This window comes from Harpia harpyja, chromosome 8 (assembly GCF_026419915.1).
Source record: "Harpia harpyja isolate bHarHar1 chromosome 8, bHarHar1 primary haplotype, whole genome shotgun sequence".
Classification (NCBI taxonomy): Eukaryota; Metazoa; Chordata; class Aves; order Accipitriformes; family Accipitridae; genus Harpia; species Harpia harpyja.
In genome coordinates, this window is record NC_068947.1 from 28246228 (window position 1) to 28267157 (window position 20930).

Here is a 20930-nt window from a genome sequence, read left to right on the forward strand (position 1 = left end):
GGGGGGATACATATTTATAGAGAACACTGTATTTAAAGAAAATTACAGTAGTAAAGTCTAAATTGTAATAATTAGGGAATATTAATGTTATCTGTACATAACTTAGAGCCTGCCATATAGATATGCTATTGGACATTTGCCCAAGATGCTTAAAGTCAGATTTTAACAATTTGTGTTTGCCTTTGAAGAATTACATTTAGAAAAATGGAAAAAAAAGTTTAAAGAAAGGTGTGTGGGGGTAGGGGTGGGGGGACATACTTGTTTTAACAAATTCAATAAAGAAACATAGCATCATATTTGTTCCTTGTATTTGTTCCTTTGCATCAGAAAGAACATCAGAGCTTGTACCTATTTCTTGACCAATTGAAATAGTTCATGATAGTAGTGGATTTTAATCTTCTTTGTTAATAAACTCTTGAATAAGACAATACTCATTGATGCTGGTGAGTTTGATACTTGTTTAAGCTGTGATGTGGGAATCCGAGGTTCAGATCCAAATAATTGAGGAAAGTGTTTCACTGGACAGCTAGTCTGACTGTATCATGAAGTCGAAAACTAGCCTAGAGAGACAAAGAATCACAAATTAATGCAGACGACACATCTCCAACCCTACCAGGTACTTACTGTCTACAGTATGCCCTCAGTATTTACTAAAGCCTGCTGGAGCCTACCCACAGGCCTAACACTGTCTGTTTTCAAACTTCATGCCAAGAAAGGTTCTTTCTGGTTTACATTCATGTCTTTGACTGCTCCACTCTGAATGGCAATCTTGTATTTATTGCATTTGGTGACACCAGCCTTGCTCTTCCTGGCTTCTGTGTTTTCATTAATTTAAGCCCCAGCAGCATTATGCTGAGAACATTGGAGAGTCTTTTAATTCCAGGAAGGAGGAGGGAAGTTTTCTGAAGCAGGGGGTACAGAAAGCAGTTTGGGAGGAGAGAAAGAGGTACTTTACATGGAAAAAAAAGCAGCACAGGGATGAAAAAGAAAGAAATTATAAAGAGCAGAAAACAACCAAAGTGTTTACAAACCTCATACGACGCTATTACTTGGATATACATTTTTATTTACCAGTGACCTAAGGTCCTTTTGATACCTGAGAAAATCATAAAATCATAGAATAGTTTGGGTTGGAAAGGATGTTTAAGGGCCATCTAGTCCGACCCCCCTGCAATGAGCAGGGACATCTTCAACTAAATCAGGTATCTTAGTGCCCCATCCAAAATGACCTTGAATGTTTCCAGGGATGGGGCATCTACCACCTCTCTGGGCAACCTGTTCCAGTGTTTCACCACCCTCATCATAAAAAATTTCTTCCTTATATCTAGTCTGAATCTACCATCTTTTAGTTTAAAACCATTACCCCTTGTCCTATCATAACAGGCCCTGCTAAAAAGTCTGTCCCCATCTTTCTTATAAGCCCCCTTAAAGTATTGAAAGAGCTGGTTTGCTCTTCATTTGGCTCCAGATCATTCTGTCTTTCAAGAGTCAAAGTCCAGGACTGTGACGACTTCCTTCTAGACTACTGACAACCACTGAAATGAACGTCTTCCAAATGCACGAATAAGGGAATTTAAGCAAGAGACAAACATCCAGGATATGTTTTTGTATTCCCATGGCTTTCCTAATTCCTCTTACCTGTCTGTACATGAAGGCTGACACAGTTGTGCTCAAAGCACAGTAGGGGTGCAAATGCCTCCATTACGACCTCACAATTTTTGATTCAAAAAAGTGTTTAAAGGTTCTGTCTTTGGAGAAATACTTAGCAGTTATGTTAAAGCTGTTCACCTGTTTCTGTATCTGATTCCTGTAGCTGTTGACATACATTTACATCTCTCTTAATGTTGCCACAATTTGGGCAGATGCTTATTGTTACTTTTGCTGATCATGATTTTTGAAGAGACCTGGTTTATGTTCCAGTAATGAAACTGACATTTATTACAGACCCGGCCTATTTCATTGCCTCTTGGTCTTATTCAGCCAGCTTATTTGTCTTTAATGTTCATGCCATTATACTATTTCATCTCCCTAAGTTTGTTCTCTTAATGTTTAATACAGCTCAACCAGCTGCACTTACAATAAACTTTAGGTTTTTTAATTCATGTGAGTATGTTGAGAGCAGGTCACTAAGAACCAGAACTCTTCTGCTTTTAAAAGAGAACAGCTACCTACCATGTTGCAAGAAGTCTGTTTTGATGCCTTTTGTACCAATGCAACCTTTAAAATATTTTCTTTTTAGCCTCTGTCAAATTTCCCAGTATAGCAATATAGAATTTGACTTGATTTTTTTTATTATTTTTCTTTTTTAATATTAAAAAAAATTAGAACTTGTTGATGCTCTCTGTGTCGTCCTATCTATGTGATTGTGGTAAAAACTCTACTGATTTAGTGACACTGAAGTACTTCTGTTAGAGTGAACTAAGGTAATGTTAACCACACCAAATAAATTCTCTTTTGGGCAGCAAAACCTACCTGGGAGCCTGAGCAAATACACAGGCAGTTAACCCTAATGGCTGATCATTCCTCTGTAGCTATGTTGACTGCAGAACAGAGGTAACTCAAACTCATCATCACATGTTCATCTGAGCTGCAGTATGAGAAGGCATAACCCAGTGACCTAAGATTTTAAATGTAGGTATATAAAATCAACCACGTACATTCATCCCTCTCTAGCACCCTGTTCTGTGTGAATGAATTGCTGCACATTTATACTTTCTCTCTAGTCATGTAATTCAGCAAGGAATTACTGCAGAGTAGGAAGAGTAGCAATCTGGACCTGATCCAGACAAGCAGTCTTTTTGTCATATCAAAAAGTCCAGATCCCACAAAAGTCCATGACTTGGCTGGATTAGGAAGAAAGTATCAGTCCTTACAGCTTAGTATTAGATATTTCTTTATGCCTTTTTAATAAATCCTCTGGAGTTATAAAGCAGCACCCAAATAGCTGATGTGTTGAGTTTCAGTGGAGTAAGCATGAAACAATTCCTTTTTCTTTGTTTAAATGCGGATTACACCGAATAACATATATTCGAAATTATTTGTCATTTCTCCTGAAACAGCTAAAGAAACTAACTTTTTGATTTTCTTTTTTATATCTATAAGCAAATAAATACATTATTAGAAGTCAGAGATAGTGTCCACTACATTAATTTTTTTAATTTAGATTTTCTAAAATTAGGTTTTTGTGTCACAAGTCCAGTGCTCTTCGAAAATAGGTGGGTAATAGTTCCTTTAGATTTTAAATATTGTGTCATCCTTAAGAAAATATCTATAAAATATTTAGTAGATAAGGTTATTTAGGTCATACTTAGGGCAGCTACTCATCTTTGAATAAGACAGTTACAGAAACTGGGCACCTTAAACAGAATGCTGCAGAAAACACGTCACTGTTGAACTCCCAACTCACAAAAAAAGTAGTTCTCTGTAGTCACTTAGACATTATGATTGGTAAAACATCCAGTGGAAGGTCAAATATATTAAGACACCTTTCATTCTTCTGAAGAATGTGGTTTAGTAACTTCTAGCTTGACTGAGGTGAGCAGAAAGAAACCCAAGAGGCAAGGTATCTGGCTTTATTAGGCTGTCACACAGCAATTAACTCTGAGATATATTCATCACTACTTTGCTAAGTGTGAGCTAAAAATCTGACTGAGGACTGCCATCAGGAGTCATAAAACAGTTTTCTATTGTTGGTCTTCAGACTTTTGCTTGGGATGTTGCCCTGCATTGCCACAGGCTAACACTCACAGCTGGGGGGGGGGGGGGTAGTTTGTGCCCCTCTACAGAACGTTAGCAGTCCCAGCTCAGCATGTTTATGGTATGCCTTTTCTCCACTGACTCCAGCTGCAGTACTGCTTCTTAAAGTCAGTATTTCCCAGGAGCTCCTGAGACTTATCGCCCTGCTTATGCTGTACCTTCCTCTCTCTTCCAAGACATCATTTCAGCCCCTTTTGGGCAGAACATTAATCTTTCTTCTGCAAGCTGAGATAGTATATGCAGCCTTTGGTGAATCTAAATAAGGGATTTGCTACTAGTAGGCAAATACAGGAAGTTTATCCTGATGTAGTTAGGCAACGAACCAGCCTAGGCAAGGGTGCCAGCCAGGAAACTCTTTCAAAATTATGTATAGAGATCCCTACTGATTCAGGACCCTTTTAGGCAGAAAGCACATATTACAGAAACAAGATACTCCTGGCAAATAGGGCTTCAAGAAAGGAGAAAAGTCTTTTGGCAGAAGAATAGCTGTTTAGCATTAAGTAGAGACGGGAGGCACCACAGAAGGGATCAGATATGTACAAATCCTTGCCTGCTGTGAAGGGGAAGTGCTGATCTGCCAAAAGAAGATGATGGTAAATGACATCATATGGAAATGAAGAAAAGAACTCAGGGAGTACTGCAAAAGAGGTGTTTTCTTGGCTGGTTTTTTTTTGGTTTGTTTTTTTTTTCCCAGTAATCTGGCAGAGAAAATAATGCTAATGTTACTAATGCTTTCAAACAATTCTAAACGTGATGGACTGCATGCTGAATAAGCTGTAGACAGTGCAAAAAAGTGCAGAAAGGCAGTCTGGGAACAGAGACAGAAAAGAGGCAACAGAGTTTTAATACAGAAAGATGCAAGCTATCAAAAGCAATACTGTTAAATCAGATTGAAGGAAGATAGCAGGGCACAAATTGGAGTTGTTTACAGTGTGGTATAGTTTATAAAACTCCAGAAAAATTCTGATATGTGCAGGTCTTGTCATGCAGAAAAAAATAATAGTTTGTTTCTCTCTGGCTTTAGTGTAAGCACAAATGGAATATTAAATAAAGTTCCATATACCTGAGCACTGGCAAGATAGCAACAAACAGTGAGATGTTTAGAGGGGTGCTGAAAAGAACATAAAAAGTGAAAGGATTTAAAAAAAGAATAGAAGATTCAAGTACAAATTATTCATATTTAGAGACGTTTTGTATACCTCCTTCTGGAAATCATATTCTGTAACATTATGTGTTTTAAATATTTGTGAGAAGTGAGGTTTCATTCTTTTATATAATTTTATTACATTTCTAAGCTATTTTTCATGTATTGTCAAACAACATTCCAAATCTCATTTTGACTCTGTGTTAGATTCAGTTTCTCTAAAATATTTCCACTATATGACCTTATTTAATTTCTTGTATGCCTTTGCAGAAGTGGGTAAACAATAGCCATCTCACTCTGTAGATGACATCATGTAGACAAAACAATCCGTTGTTTTGGGTTTTTTTAAATAAAAAAGGAAAAAAAAAAAGAAAGGAAGATTAAAAGGAGAGATTTACTAAGACTGTGTGGTGGTATATAATAGGTTGCAGATCTTACTTCTCACCTAAACTTTACCACAAACTTCTTAAATGGGTCTTCTTTTATCTGTAAATATCTCTAATCTTATTTTTCCACTTGGGATAATGATATTTCTGCACCTCCTAGCAATGATCAAATAAGATTTATCCTCAAGCATAATGTATTGCAAAGTGGGGACAAATCTTGCAAATTAATGAATTTAATCTAGCCTCTCGGAGGTTTGACTTTCCCACTTGTTAGTTCCCTAGAGAATTCACTTACAGATATTTAGTTAATCTGCAGCTCAGATTCAGAGGGCTAGGTGTTTCACTAGACATGCAGGTGCTGTGAAAGCTTGCATGTGGCATTCACTTGTACTGTTGCAATTTAAATTCTACTAGTCTTTCTCTGCCTGCTCTCGAATGTGAGAATGCTTTCACTTTTTAACTAGAATGTACCAGATATAGAGAATGCTGTACATGGTAGAAAATGTCAGACTGAGGCATTCCCTCCTTTTCCAGTTGTGTTATTCAGTTAGATGAATGCAAAATTTACAACTTTTCCTTTCTTACAGTGAGGACAATGTCTCTTTCCCCAATCTTTTCATAAACAATAAAAACATAATTCATTCAGCATGAACACACTTCCTTAAGCCTAACCTTTGAATGGCATTGGACAGTTGCTCTTATTCCTGCCAAGGCCCTATTTACCTCTGGGCCTGTTTATATTTACACTCTTTTCCTTCCTCTGTAAATAAGTACAGGTTTTGGCTGACAGGAATTGAAAGGAGGCAAGTCCCAGGGAAAGTTGACTTTCACTTACTTGTGCTGCCAGACTTATGTTCCTTGCTTGCTGAAAAACAGAAATGACATTAATTTGGACACAGTGACAACTTGTTTTTTATTCAAGGCAATCATTCACTGCAGTGAAGAAGGTAAAATATTTTACACCTGTTAACTGTTGCCAGGTTCATGTAAATATTTAAAAGGCAAAAATAGATTCCAATTCCTCTTTTGCATGCCTTTACTGAAAAGAGCTAACAGACTCTGAAATTAGAAGGCCCCAACTGATTACGGAGACCTTTTAGATTTCACAGCAGTGGACTGATGGGCTCTGAAAACTGCTTTTGTTAAATACCTGCTGTTTATGGAAAGCAAATGAGGAGCAATAGAGTAATATTACGTGAAACCTTACCCCAAGGTTTTTGACAGAAAATGGAACAAATTATGTTACACCTATTGTTGAAAAATGTGTGTAGAATTTAAGTGGTTGTGTCTAAAGTAACTGTAGGATTATTGAAAGACTGTGATTTCACAACCTCTTTGAGCAAGCTTAAAGGTGAAATGTCACCAAGGGGAATATTTCAGTCTGCCATACATTATCTCTATATTTCTATTGCTCTCCTTTTCTTCTTTGTGCTAGCACTAGTTTTTATAGTGCCACATGGGAATTTAAGTTATTTTTCAGATGGTTGAATTTCCTAATCCACCTGGAAAACAAACAAAACCCAAAGGAATTCCAAGAACAAAAAAAATATCCATACAAACACCACAGCTACCACAGAGGGAGAGCAGGAACTTGCAGTTGTCTGCAGTTAGAGGCCAGAATCACCACTTTTGCTTTAATCCGACTAAGTGTGATGGGAAATTATGATGCTGCACAGAAGTGAGATGAAATGTCTGTTTCAACACCTTAACAATGTCATTTTTATGTCCTAGGTGTTTATACTTTTTTTTTTTTTTGAGAAGAATGTCTATTTAGACCAGTCAATTTATTATTATATTAGTTACAAGTGAACCTACTTTATTTATCACACAGATTTGGCCATGACACATATTTTAGTTGTTTAATGTGACTCTTACCGATTAAAATAATTTATGACACAGGTAACAAGCATCAAGATACATGTCTTATTGTTTTGGTGAAATATCATGTCTTAGTACTAGAAATAATTTGAAAGCAATACCTTTATTGGATATAAAGAAAAAGACAACCAAAAATTTTTTACAGTAGTGGTAATATAAGAATATGGGAACATAAAGTAAAACAATCAAGTTGCAGCAGCCTTAAGTTATTCCCTGGTGACAGAGCTACCATAACTATGTACATACTTTTAGCTCACCACAACTGAGGCAAAACATTTCAGTTTAAATAGCTATAAAAGCATTTTAATGAATTCTACTTAACAGCCAAACAGGCCTAACAGCAACTATGTTGTCATTCATGGCAGCTCAGTAGATAGGTCATAACTTCTCATCAGCTTTTAAAAGCTGGATGTTTAAAACCATATTCATCTGTGAAAGTGAAATGTTGTAATGGTAAGAATCTGCAGAAGTTCCTACCTCCAGTTACTTTATGGAAAGCTGTATTAAATTCTGACTAAAACAGATATTACTTCATTATTTATGAACAGATACAGACGGTGAGCAGTTTTTTCCACATTCAAGGCAAGCTGAAAGCAATTTCCATCTCTCAGAGTATTAAAAAAAAAAACCTTGATTTTTTTATTTTTGTTCTAAGCTTCTGTTTATTTCTGTGGGGATAGGGAGGGATCAGATATAATAATTCTGTGAATTTTAAACACTCAGATATCATCTAACTTGCAGTAAACCCAGAATTTGAATCCAAATGTATATCCTCTGAAGCACAGATTGCCTTTGATGCATTACCTCAGCTGTGTAAATGACCCTTGATAAAGAGTGAATGTGATAGAATATTCTTCACAGTAGGCTGTTTATTATAGTTTTGGGGAGGTGCAGTGTAGACTACAAGGAAAGGAAAACTCTTTTCTTTTGAGAGGCAAAAAAAGAGAAAAAACTAAATGTGATGACCTTTCATGTACCTTAAAAGCACCTGCTATTACTACAAATCTCTTGAGAAATACCCTGTAGGGGATCAGTACAGGGGAAAAAGAAAAAACAAAGAAAGAAGAAAAAAGGTGGAGAAAAACTCATTACAAATAAATCATACAAGCTTTATTCTGAATGAAACAATATAGGTATTCCCCTACTTATATCAGTGTGGGAAATGCACTGAGTCTGACAAATGAAGGTATGTAATTTAAACTGGCTTTTCAAATATACCAGTTTCCAAAAAAAGTTATATTAAATCATAGTGGGACATTTAAATATGTAAATTAAACAAAATTTGAAAAGCCGTATCAGGAATTTATATTCAGCAATAAAATTAAATATGAAAACATGGTACTAAATTCACTGTTGTTTTTAAACCAAAACTGAATTACATTCCCTAGAGCATATTTAGGACCCTATGTAAGGGACTGAAGTTGTAAGCACTGATGACCAAGGAACTCTCACCTGGTCTTTTTTGAATACATTTTTTTAGTGATCAAATTTTAAATATATGTTTATGTTATATGACATACACATGTAGCATAAAGTTCATAGATAACTAGGATCATAATGACAAATGTATATTTGTGCAGGTATCTGATTCGATGGTGAGCTCATAAAGAAGTGTCTGTACTTGTCCAAAGCTTATTTTTAACTAGGTAGAACAGATATTAAAGGAACAGTTAACTAAATTCTGCTGAAGAAGCATCTGTTGTGCATATAACTGATAACTCATAAAAATCACTAACTCACTGCTGGGATACTTTTGCAGAGTTTCTGAAAGAACTACTTTGTGATAAGAAAGTTCACAGTAAAGGATTTTAATATCTTGTTGCACAACCAAAGTGGGGAGAATACGCACAATATTCAGCTTTGTTCTGATCAATCAGAAAAGCACCAGCTTGGCTAATCTACATATTTTGAAAAAGAGTGTAGGAAAGGAGGTTTTCTGCCATGAGAACCAAAACTATACCCAAAACATAGAATGGAGCCAATCATTTAAACTAGAACAAAAAGCGCTCCTAAGTGAATCCAAATTTCACTGCTGGTTGTGCTGTGCAATGCTCAATATGAGGCCAAGAGCCCAAAACTTTACAGATTTCAACTCAGCTATCCAGTTAAGCACACATGTTAAAGAGGGAAAAGTATTCTGTGCTGGCAGCTAAGGATTAGTTTCTTTTCCGGAAAATGTTTGCTGTTGCACGATACTATCCAGAATCTTTTTACCAGTTCAATGAGCAGAAACAACTTATTACAATGCTTGATCATCTCCTTTAGCTAATGAAGTCAATAAAACTCTGAAGCAACTCCAAAAGTTATAGTCCTAGCTTTAATGGCATACTTTTAGTGAAGTATTCAAATCCAATGGCATGTGCAGATTGCTGTACTCCTTGTATTCGTCCAAATGTTGAGGAAAAAATGCCTCAGGAGTTTTCAGGAGTTTTTTCCATTCCACTGTTGTATAAGAGAAAATACAACTGTGATAAATTTTTTCATTTCTGAGAAATGTTTTCTTCAGAGAAAGCAAGGCAAAAATCTCCTTTCTTTCCTGTACCTTAAAAACATTTGACTCATTCACAGATATCTAAATATAATAAATGATGTTATCAAAGGGTTCCCAGAAAGTCAGTCTGCCTTTCATAATGACTGTGAAACAAGTCAACATAATTTATGACTAAGAAGATTTAGGAAAAATGTAGGTAGTGTCATCAGGATTGTTACTGAATCTTTATTACGTCTTTTTTTTAGTTTAATTAGATTATCTGGTTTAATAGCACCCTTTCCAGTTTAGCAGGTACTAATGGTTACTCTTTATTTGATTTTTCCTTTGACTATTTGCAAATTCATGTTGTGCATGCTGCTATCTATGTACCAGGACAGCATAATTTCTGCTTTCCTGTAAGAATGCCATGTTTAGATTGTGTACCGTCACTGTGCATGATGCTAAAACAGTTTTATTGCTGGTACTTACACTGTTTTCTACATTAAAAAAATGAAATAGTGTTGTAACATCCACTCAAAGCTTTAATGATATCTCAGTATTGTTGAAACTGCTAATAATGCCTTGAATTAGACATGATAATCAGAATGGAAAATTTCAAATTACTAGTCAGGCTTTTTACATCTAGTTTGCTTCTGGTTGAATAACACTTAAAGGCTAGCAAATTGTTCTCAGCTAGAACTAAATCTGGCCACTAATGACCAGGTGACCCGCCTAGTGGATGAGGGAAAGGCTGTGGATGTTGTCTACCTGGACTTCAGCAAGGCCTTTGACACTGTCTCTCATGGCATACTCCTGGAGAAGCTGGTGTCTCATGGCTTGGACAAGTGTACTCCTCACTGGGTGAAAAACTGGCTGGCTGGATGAGCCCAGAGGGTAGTGGTGAATGGGGTGAAATCCAGTTGGCGGCGGGTCACAAGTGGTGTTCCTCAGGGCTCGGTGTTGGGCCCTGTTCTGTTTAATATCTTTATTGATGATTTGGATGAGGGGATTGAGTGCACCCTCAACAAGTTTGCAGACAACACCAAGTTGGGAGGCAGGGTCGATCTGCTTGAGGGTAGGGAGGCTCTACAAAGAGATCTGGACAGGCTGGATCGATGGGCTGAGGCCAATTGTATGAAGTTTAACAAGGCCAAGTGCCGGGTCCTGCACTTCGGTCACGGCAACCCCATGCAGCGCTACAGGCTTGGGGAAGAGTGGCTGGAAAGCTGCCCGGCAGAAAAAGACCTGGGGGTGCTGGTTGACAGCTAGCTGAATATGAGCCAGCAGTGTGCCCAGGTGGCCAAGAAGGCCAATCGCATCCTAGCCTGTATCAGAAATAGTGTGGCCAGCAGGAACAGGGAGGTGATTGTTCCCCTGTACTCGACACTGGTGAGGCCGCACCTCGAGTACTGTGTTCAGTTTTGGGCCCCTCACTACAGGAAAGACATTGAGGTGCTGGAACGTGTCCAGAGAAGGGCAACCGAGTTGGTGAGGGGCCTGGAGCACAAGTCTTATGAGGAGTGGCTGAGGGAGCTGGGGCTGTTTAGTCTGGAGAAGAGGAGGCTGAGGGGAGACCTTATCGCTCTCTACAACTACCTGAAGGGGGGTTGTAGTGAGGTGGGTGCTGGTCACTTCTGTCAGGTGGCTGGTGATAGGACGAGAGGAAATGGCCTCAAGTTGCAGCAAGGGAGATTTAGGTTGGATATTAGGAAAAATTTTTTTACTGAGAGGGTTGTCAGACATTGGAATAGACCGCCCAAGGAAGTGGTGGAGTCACCATCCCTGGAGGTGTTCAAACAGCACTTAGGCAAGGTACTCCAGAACATGGTTTATTGGGCATGGATGATGGTTGGAATCGATGATCTTGAAGGTCTTTTCCAACCTAAATGATTCTATGATTCTATTCTAAATAAACTGAAAAGTCCTCCCTAAAAGCATTTCCCGATTAATGAGATGAAGGAGGCTTCACAGATAAATATCTAGAGAAAAAATCTCTTTTACTTCTTGCCAAAGGCACACCATGCCACCAGGCCAGAGAGAATGATCTCAAAGAAAACCATCTTCATACCATCTTACAGGTATGAAAAATCCACACTATGAGTCATACCTCTTCCTTTCACACTGATTTGCACTGATCTGAGCAGCTTTAGCTATACTATGGTATCTTCTCTCTTTTGTATCAGAAAAGTGGTCCTGGTTGACACTGACAGTAATTATCTGCTTACATATAAATAATACCAAGTGACTGCTACTTTTTGTTTATGTTAGTTCCTGATGGGCCATATTATCTTGCTAGAATTTCTGTAATTTGGACCATGTGAATTTGTGAAAGTCTAGGTCACATTTATATCCTTTTTCTAACAGCTACTGTTTATTTCTATGCAAGTAATGGACCAGATTGGCCTTAGGAAACAAGCTTTTGTTGTTTGGACCCCTTCCTCTTTAGCTGCAGATTTTCCTCTCATTCAGACTTTCATCATCTGCCTGCCTTGTTGGTATATGTGTTCCCTGAAGTGTGGTAGCAAAGAGTTGGGGCGGGAACCTTGTGCCGTGGGGTCTGGATGGCCCATCGTAGTCCTGAAGGCTGTGGTCAGTCTGTCTTCAGTCTATGCATGGGAGACAGGCTGCAAAGACAAGTTTCCATTGCTCTCTGTGGGAATAGTCCCAGACTGACTTCCAGGTTAATCCAAGAGGAGAACAGAGGTAGCGTCTGCGACTGAAGAGGTCTGGCTGCAAGGATGCTCTGGGACAGGAGTACAGTCTTTGGTGGCTGTTGTCATTCTCTCAGTGGCTTCAAATACCTTGGCACAAGGCTATTTGGTAATTGCAGTGGAAAGCTGTGAAGAAGGTAAGTTGGAGGGATGTGACAAAAGCTAACATATCATTTGAAGGAGAAGAGAAGGGTTTCTTGCACATAGAGAAAGCCCCTTGTCACTAGAGACTAAGCAGCCAGCTCTTCCTACTACTTTCCTAGCCCTTATGAAGGCTGCCTCCACTATGCAGCAGCAACCATTTACACGGTCTCTTTTCCCATTTCTCTCCTGCTATCTAGTAAAGCAGTAAATAACACCTTGCCTTGCCAGCATCCTCCTTTCAACATTTCTTCCAAACTTCACACTGCAGCAACTTGTCCCCTATACTCTCTCCAGCAGCCTGCTCAAGTTTAAGCCTGTGAGGTTTTCTGAGGGTTAATGGAGGCAGCAGTGAAAGCCACATACTAACATTTAGGCATGGTCAAAAAGAGCATAGAAGACAAAGTAGCCCCTGTGTCCTAAAGGAATAACATACATCTCTTGTGCTCAGAACATCCATGGGTGACCATGGGTAAAGCAGTCCCCATGCAAAGACTCCCAGAGAAGTCAGTCTGCATGTCTCCTTGTACCTTAGAGAAAAGGAGGTGCAGGAAGCTGGATGTCAGTCAGCTCACTATGGTGTTTTTCCAGAAAGCCTGCTTAGCCACTGGACTGAGATTACCACATCATTGATGGGGGTGATGTTGTACAGTGGATGTTACCTAAATGTGGATTAAAAAGGAAGGTTAAATAGCATGCACCAGTTTTTTTCTGAAAAGGGCATAAGGAAGAACAGAAATAAGGCTTAGGAGCTTTAGTGCTATCTGTTTCAGTCTACTGATCTACTTCTGCTGCACCAAACAGCTTACTAATGGACACAAAGTCTTAGATAATTAAAGCTCATAGAATGAATCTCTCCACCACATGACACCATCTCTTTTTCTGAAATCCATAATAATTTCTATGCTTTTGACCCCTGCAGCCTCATTTGTTTGTTTTCTTTCTGCAGGACAAAGCAAAGGAACTCTTGAAGTAAAAGAAAACAAAAGTGAAATTGTCCTCTAATACAGTGTGAATAGTTTATGACTGTATATGATGTACGGGGCTTACTAAGCTACTATCATTTATAACCTTAGATACAGCTTCTCTGTCTGCTATAATTTTGTTAAACCAACTAATGTGTTTTTTAACTTTCTCCTGGGATTGTAAAAATGTAAGCTCAGCTGACTTTTTATTTCACTACTGATCAGGTTAACAGTACCAGATGAATCTTCCTGTCCACAACACTGAGCAGCCTTATAGTTTTGTCCAAGAGAAATGTTAAATGTAATTTGAAGGTCACTGGAAGTGATGCAGTAGTTGCTGGGAAACACTTTATATCACTTTACTTTTAAGCAGTCCACTTCCAGATGAAACTGAAAAAGATGTAAGAGATAGCAGAGATGAAGAACAGAATATGTAATATTAGCAGCAGCACTGTTAACAGGCTACATATGAAGCTTGCAGAACAGTGTTCCCTCACTAAATTTAAGCAATTAGATACACAGCGAGTAAACATCTGAAAACCACAGTCTTCACAATTCATTGGATAAGGCATCAAACTGGCATATTTAGTCAAGTTCAAAGCACAGTGTTTGTGTCTATGACCTCTTCCATTACCTGTGCATTATCCATATATCTAGAGTAATTTTGCCTTTCTTTTTTTCCAGTCTGTCTTTCCATATGACTTTCCCTTTAACCATTCACGCTTGCTTTTTCTCATGGAGCCTTTTTGCTATTCCACCATGAACTCTTTCCCAAAGACATTACATTAAATTATTGACATCTATTACCACGTTCTGCTTTTATTCTAGCTGCTGTATTGATGAAATAACATCTCACTATGAAGGAAACACAGATACCTCCTTGGAGTGTAGTTTATAAAGCACTGTGTACTCACTTTTTTTTCTAGATTGGGGTTCTTTAGTTTGCTTTTGAGAATGTCCCATAGGGCAATAGGAAAAGCCTTACTGAAGTCAGTTACATATTCTGCTGTAACCTGGTACAGGTTCCATCTTGGAGAAAATAAGACTGCTTTGGCACTATCTGAACTTTGACAAAACTATACCGTATGTCTTTTTCATTTTATTCTCTCTCAGTATAAATAGATCAATAATTCTTTCTGTCCTAGTTCCTCAAGGTAGATGCCATGAACTGTAATTCTTTTACATTCCTTTCACTTCTTAGTAGATACAGAATTTCACATTCTTTTCCTTTTTCAAACTACCTGTCTTCTGTGATCTCCTGAAGAAAACCATTAATGTTTTATGAATATCTTTTTTTTTTTTTTTAAGCATTTAAAGATAAATTTATCAGGATATTATGACTTAAATTCAACACGTTATCTAAATATTCTCTACCCTGCTCTTTTTAAATTCTCCCTGACATACTTATCCTTGTGATAAAGCTCACTGTGTGAAGTATCTGGTCAAAACTACCTTTTTCTTTCTTCTTTTTTTTAATGAAAAAATCAAAGAAAGCATTGAATTTAGTCTGTTGTGCATAACCTCTTTTTTGTTCTCCTTTCTTGTTGAATAAAAGACTTTTGCTTCCTTTTGATTTCATTTTCTATTGTGTTTATAAAACCTCTTCTTGCTGTATCTTATCTTATAGCTAGCCTTTCTGATTATTTTCATGTCTTCATTCTTCTGTCATTCCTTCATACTTACCTTATGGCAACAATATTTTTGTCAGTTTGCAATTTTCCCCCATTTTTTTCCCTTAATATTGATGCATTTCTGATTAGATTGGTAGTTTATTGAATTAACTGTCTTTCCTTTGAATTAGAGTAGTCTGATTGCTGTCCTTTTAATACTGTCACTTTCAGGATCTGTCAGTTCACCTGTAGAACAACTTAATAGATATAAAATTTACTTTCAGCTATATAAAACACACTTATAGATTGCTCACCCACCCATCCCCTTCAAATCATGGTCTGCTTTTGTGAAAGTTACTGTCCTTACTCTGCTGCTATGGTCTGTCCTTTGCCCTAGAATAGTAAACAATATAGTTGTACAACTGCTTCCATACAAATTATTTTCACCTGTTTTATTTTGGAAACCAAAAAAGTTATCAGTGAGCTATTATTCTACATTTGATCTTGAGTACCATAAAGCACTACAGGAGATCTTAAATGTGGAAGATAAACTGTACCTCAGCACATTTCAAGAATTTGTATTTCTTGATACTGGGTTAATTGAAGTCTTTGTTTTTAGTAACTGCAGTCCTTTGCATGCTTCTCTTTCTCAGCATAAAAGACTTCACTTCTCTTGAACGTCTTGCTTTTCCAGTCTCTCTGTTGTAATTTTCCCCTCTAGTATTCTTTACATTCTCTTTATATTTTCACTATTTCATAAGATAAATATTTATTTTCTTGAGGATTTCTGCCAAATCTGTTAAATCTCTCTTCACTAAGTCCAGGATTGATGCAGTTGGTTTACATGGCCAGGTTTTGGTAGTGGGGGGCTGCAGGGGTAGCTTCTTTGAGAAGACACCAGGAACTGACCCATATCCAACAAAGCCACTTTCAGCCAGCTCTAATGGATCTGCCGCTGGCCAAGGCCGAGCCAATCAACGACACTGTGTCATCTCTGTGATAACATATTTAAGAAAGGGTAAAAAAATGCTGTGCAGCATCTGTGAGAGAGGAGTGATAAAATGTGAGATAAACAACCCTGCAGACACCAAGGTCAGTGAAGAAGGAGGGGGAGGAGGTGCTCGAGGCACCGCAGCAGAGATTCCCCTACAGCCTGTGGTGAAGACCATGGTGAGGCAGGCTGTCCCCCTGCAGCCCATGGAGGACCACAGTGGAGCAAATATCCACACTTTAAACTGTGGAGGACCCTACTCAAGAGCAGGTGGATATGCTCCGAAGGCAGCTGCAGCCTATGGAGAGCCCACGCTATAGCAGACTCCTGGGACGAACTGTGGCCTTTAGAGAGTAGTCCATGCAGGAGCAGGTTCTGTGGCAGGACCTGTGACCCTGTGGGGGACCCACGCTGGAGCAGTCTTTTCCTGAAGGACTGTACTCTGTGGAAAGGACCCATGCTGGAGCAGTTCTTGAACTGCAGCCCGTGGGAGGGACCCATGTTGGAGAAGATTGTGAAGGACTATCCTGTGGGAGACACTGCATGCTGGAGCAGGGGAAGTGTTATGGACTGGCTGCAACCCCCATTCCCCATCCCTCCTGCACCACTTGGTGGGGAATGAGGTAGAAGAGTTGGGAGTGAAGTTGAGCCTGGGAAGAAGGGAGGGCTGGGGACATGGTGCTTTTGCTTTTGTTTTTATTTCTTACTATCCTACTCTTTTATTAATTGGCAATAAATTAAATTAATTTCCCCAGGTTGAATCTGTTTTGCCTGTGACAGTAACTGGTAAGCAATCACCCTGACCTTATCTCAGCCCATGAGCTTTTCATCATATTTTCTCTCCCTGTCCTGCTGAGGAGGGGAGTGAGAGAATGTCTTGGTGGGTACCTGGCAGCCGGACAAGGTTAACCCACCACAACAGAAGTGGTGGGTTGACCCTTGCTGGATGCCAGGTACCCACCAAAGCCACTCTATCACTCCCCTCCTCAGCTGGACAGGGGAGAGAAAATATAATGAAAGTCTCATGGGCTGAGATAAGGACAGGGAGAGATCATTCACCAGTTACCATCACGGGCAAAACAGACTCAACTTGGGGAAAAAAAATGAATTTAATTTAGTAGCAGTCAAATCAGAGCAGGATAATGAGAAATAAAACCAAATCTTAAAACACTTTCCCCCCCACCTCTCCCTTCTTCCTGGGCTCAAGTCCACTCCCAATTTTCTTTACCTCCTCCCTCCAGTGGTGCAGGGGGAGAGGGAATGGGTGTTGCAGTCAGCTCATCACACATTGTCTCTGCTGCTCCTTCCTCATCAGGGGGAAGACTCCTCACTCTTCCCCTGCTCCAGCGTGGGGTCCCTCCCATGGGAGACAGTCCTCCATGAACTTCTCCAGCACAAGTCCTTCCCACAGGCTGCAGTTCTTCATGAACTGCTCCAGCATGGGTGTATTCCACGGGATGCAGTCCTTCAGGCACAGACTGCTCCAGCGTGGGTACCCCGTGGGGTCACAAGTCCTGCCAGCAAACCTGCTCCAGTGTGGGCTCCTCTCTCCATGGGTCCACAGGTCCTGCCAGGAGCCTGCTATAGTGTGGGCTTCCCATGGGGTCGCAGCCTCCTTCAGGCATCCACCTGCTCCTGTGTGGGATCCTCCATGGGCTGCAGGTGGATATCTGCTCCACCGTGGACGTCCATGGGCTCAGGGGGACAGCCTGCCTCACCATGGTCTCACCACGGGCTGTAGGAGAATCTCTGCTCCGGTGCCTAAAACACCTCCTCCCTCTCCTTCTTCACTGACCTTCGTGTCTGCAGGGTTGGTTCTCTTACATATTCTCACTCCTCTCTCTGGCTGCAGTTTTCTGTTGTGCAACAACTTTTTTCCCCTTCTTAAATATATTATCCCAGAGGCGCTACCATCATCGCTGATTGGCTTGGCCTTGGCCAGTGGTGGGTCCATCTTGGAGCCGGCTGGCATTGGCTCTGTTGGACATAGTAGAAGCTTCTAGCAGCTTCTCACAGAAGCCGCCCCTGTAGACCCCCTGCTACCAAAACCTTGCCACACAAACCCAATACAATAGAACAAGACAGTAAAGTTTGGGTGGTTTGGGGTTGGGTTTTTTTGTTGGAACTTCATGTCTTGCCTGTGGTGTTGCTTCATGGAATGTCATCTATGAAAACAAACCAAAGTTTTAACTTTAGTTTTCATATCAACCATTTACGGAGTTAGATATTAATCTTGCAGTAGTTGTAAATCACTGCCAAAGCTTGTATGCTCAAGCTGAAGGACAAATAATACCAGCTGTATACTCATCTTTTTGACTTACACTAGTAGAGGACTGTCATCATGTCAGTCTTCTATGAGGAAGATACATGACTGTCCAGAGTAATTAGTAAAGTAGCTTATACCAAAGATTAAATAAGGCATGGCCAAAAGGCAGCATTAGTACTGGCAATATATCATTAGTATCTTTGACTTAGTTCCAGTTAGGCTTCATACTTCCTGGACTGGTTGTCAGATAGGATTCACTCTTTCAGAAGGGGACCTTTAACTATCTCATTCTTCATTTTTTTATGTTGGAATAACTGCAAAAATCCTCTCAGTATTGAGACAAATAGTCCCTCTCATCTGGTTGTTCTGGTCATTGTTTTTCTTTTGGTCTCAGCACCACACAACAGTCCTTAACCTTGAAGGACATGGGACTTGCATGAGGGTACCGAACAGTTCTCTTACGTATAAGGTAGCTGTCACCACATTTCCTTCCTGTAGAACATGAGTTTTCCTCCCACAAGGCTACTAATACCTTCTTGAAGCAGCTATTTTTTTCCATGCTGGATATCCCTATTTGATGAAACCCTCACAATTCTAGACATTGGAGCCACCACAACCTGAATAGTTACACTGTCTTCCTCAAGTATTCCACCCCAAAGTACATTTCATACTGTGTGCCTATTGCCTGTGTATGTTTTGGTTTGGGTTTTTGTTTTGTGGTTTTTTTGTTTGATTGGTTGGTTTATTATGGGTTGGGGGGTCAGGGTTGGTTTTTTATCCTACTGGCAGCACAAACTGCCTTCCTTTCAGATTGATTCTCCAGTTCTCTGCATGAGCTAGGTCCCCATGTCTGGTGGTTGAAATAGAGCTCACAGCACTGCCGTGTCTGCTTCCATTCTAGTCTACTTACACAGGAAAACCCATCTTGCATTTGTTTTTGGCCTGGTAAACATAACTACTTGTGAAAAATGGTGGATAGAGGTGATTTGGGCATATACCTGAAGAAAGCTATGAAATTCAGCAAGCCTCTAAAGTTCAGCCACTGATTTTTCAAGGAAAAAGTTTCTTTAAAATTCCTTAAAAAATTAATCACAATATTAACACTTAATCTAAACATGGTGCTTTTTTTGTTATTAGAGATTAGAGTGAAATTTTTGCCTGGTTTTGTTGTTTTTTTTTTATCTCAAACTTCATGGTTTCTGTGCTGTTGGAAAAAAACCCTGTATTACTTATGTTGTGATGCCCATGTTTTTGCTCATATTGGTGTATTATTTGAAAAATTCCCATAGTTTTCAGCTGCAATGACTGAGTCAACGTTTAAATCCAACAGCTGGTACTGTATGTCAGCACCAGAAGTAAATAACACTCTTAGTAATGTACTTGTCAGTCCCAATAAACATGTTCATTTGAAACTGTCATTGTGTGATGCCATGATTTATTACAGCTTGAGTTTCACTAGAATAGCATAACCAGAGCTATACAGCAGAAAGGCTAGACAGAAGCTGTGGCCTCTCTTCTTTAACTTACTTTTTGTTACTTTATTTTAATGGTAGGTCAGTAAACTACTTGTTTTGGTAATATTTCATGGCAACCTATAGTTGGTATTCTAATTTCTTGGATTTTTAAAAAAAATTTATATGGAAGCTTCGGTCACTGAAAGAGAGTAGCCCTGAAACTTTAAGAATGTAACAATAAATATTTTTATTTTCTCTTTTTAAGATTAAGGTTACTGGAGATGAAAATCAGCTATATATTTGTCTTAGCCCCCATCTTCCAAGACTCTTGATCATACAATCAGTTCAGGATTACTTTTTATATTGAGTTTGGTTTTTAGAATAAGACATTGAAGGAATTCTCCATTTTAAAAAACTAAGGTAATAGAGAGTACAAAGTAATCAGTCTAAACAAGTCTAGTTTCATTATTCAATGGTTTATCTCTTTCCATCTGTTCTTGAGAGTTATGATTCAAGGGAACTGTAAAAATTCTCCAGTGAACTGAGGATGTAGCAGAGTGCAAAAATGGAAGAGAAAATGGGAATTGCAGAGGAGGTGCTAAGAAATGGTTTAGAAATATAATGGAAAAGATCAATGAGGAATGGAAGAAATGGTTAACAGAACTAATCAGAGCTGGGGGGGGCAGTGAATTTTCAGACAAAGCTTTTTAAAAAAAAAAATCACACAGGCAAAAAGCCCCTTAACTACTGGCTGAAGTATATGGATATATAAAACCAAATGAGAATCTTTTCCTGAAAAATAAATATACCAAGAGAGAAGTAGAAGAGAGACTAACATCACTTAAGTGCGTGAAGGATATCATAAATTTAAAAACACAACCTGAAATTGATTTGGACAGAACAATTGGTTTAACAAATGGACATGAACAAAAATTATTCTGATTTTTGTGCTTAAATAAGCAATATTAATAGGTAATTTTATGATAGTAATAAAACAAATGGCCAAGTTCTTATTAAAGCTTTCCAGCAATTAAAATTATTGTTCTTCATTATTGCTGTTTTTCAAATATTTTAATTCCTTAACTATTTTGGAAATTAATTAAGTTTTGTGCTGCTTCTTTTCTTTTCATCTCAAGGTATACTTCAATTTATCTTTTG